Source organism: Austrofundulus limnaeus, unplaced genomic scaffold (assembly GCF_001266775.1).
Source record: "Austrofundulus limnaeus strain Quisiro unplaced genomic scaffold, Austrofundulus_limnaeus-1.0 Scaffold272, whole genome shotgun sequence".
In the NCBI taxonomy this organism is placed as follows: domain Eukaryota; kingdom Metazoa; phylum Chordata; class Actinopteri; order Cyprinodontiformes; family Rivulidae; genus Austrofundulus; species Austrofundulus limnaeus.
In genome coordinates, this window is record NW_013952674.1 from 236,634 (window position 1) to 238,580 (window position 1,947).

Sequence of the window (1,947 nt, forward strand, 5' to 3'; positions counted from 1 at the left end):
ATGTACAGGTTTGTAACATTAGGAGAAACTGGGGATCCCATGGCACACCCATGTTTCTGCCTATAATATTACCCCCCCGTACGTGAAGACATGGTGGAAAACATGGATTTGCTCATTATTGAGCACCATGATTATTATCATGTCATGAAAATGTTTTCTCATAAATCACTATGTTTTTGCTTATTTCTCTTTTAACAACATACTATGTCCTGTTTTATCTCTTAGTTGTTTTATTTATTCCTTTACCCATTATTTTGTACTGTAACTGTTGTCACCATATGGAAATTTAAAAAAAAAAACAGCAACAGATCAGACGTTCACCACTATCTGGGACTTTTTGGTGTGAAACCAGATTTGAGGAGATAATCGTTGGTCACATTGCAAAGATTCGATTCCACGTCTAAGATCACATTTTGGTGCCAGTTATTTTATGAGTCATAATCTGAATAAGGAAGTAACTCATGAGGAGGAAGCAAATGTCGACTGTGCAGCTGTGTTATCTACCTGTGAACAGTAGGGAAACCCCTACTGTTCACACGCACATGGACATGACTGAACAAGGAAACGGGATGTGGACTTTTACCAAGGGGTCAAAAATCTGTAAAAGAAAAAACATAATTTGGTGACGCTGGTGTTTTTCCCTGTGTATATTTGTGTCTATCTGTTAGCAAAATATCTTATGAATCAGTTGACAGAATTGTTTCATTAAGCAGTCGTTGGATGTACCTACWTCGGATAAACTTTCAGAGTCAACCCGTTTCTAGATGGCAGCTGCAGCCAACTGACCTGACAAACCCCAAAAAWTGTTATAACTCAGTCAGTTTTACAGATATTAAACTAAAATCTAATACRGTAGTAGCTGTGAGTCATCCCCATCACATATTCTGAGCGTTTTCTACTAATGAGAGGCTACTGCTTCATCGTTTCTCAACGTTAGATGGCGATATGCAGGGAATGCTTGGTGTTTAGTTTTATTTCTGATGTTTTATCAGGTAAAAAAAAAATCCAGCACTAAAGATTTCACTCTGTCCTCATTCCAACTAGCTCTAACTGCATCCATACATGTTCTTTTTATTTTTTATATCTCCAACATCCCTCTACTCTCCTCTGCACAGGTCCAAACCTTCTTAGTCTAGCCTCAGATGATGACGTAAGAAACATTTTTTTTGCATAACAGTCCAACAAAAGCTAGTCAGGTTTGACCAGTCATGACACAGCTAAAGCCTCTGAAGTTTATGTCTTTGTGAACAAATGTTATGCATGTTTTTTCTAGCTTTGGGCCCTGAACCACACCTTGGTTTGTTTACGTCTGCCTCACAGACAAATTTGAAAATGCTCTGATTTGGTAGTTTCCCCTTTATGGGGGGAGCGTGGACGTGACTGAAAACGGATGGAAAAACGTTGCGATGGTGCTCACAGACAGGAACTGTGTTTCTTTTGCAGCAATGAGCAAAATGTGACTTCTGTTGTCCAGTCCGGGTCCCTGAAGGCTTCTGTCATGCATGTTTTAGAGGTTTCTCTGCTCCAACACACCTGATTTAAATTAAGGGATGATTAACAAGCTACTGCAGAACATGAAAAAACAATTCGATTGCTGAATCAGGTGTGTTTGGAGCAGGGAATCAAGTGAAACGGGCAGGGCAGTAGCCCTCGAGGACCAGGATTGGACACACTTGATTTGTTAAGGCAGCATGCTGGTGCAGTGGTTAGAGCTGTCGCCTTCAGTGTGAAGGTTGCAGGTTCGCCTTCAGGCTCGGGGCCTATTTGGGTGGAGTTTGCGTGTCCTCCTTGTGCATGAGTGAGTTTTTTTTTTTGATAGGTTCATTGGTAACTCTAAATCATCTCTAGGTGAGAGCATGAATAGTTGTTTGAATCTACAGCGGGTAAAATAAGTATTGAACACGTCAACATTTTTTCTCAGTAAATATATTACTAGAGGTGCTAATG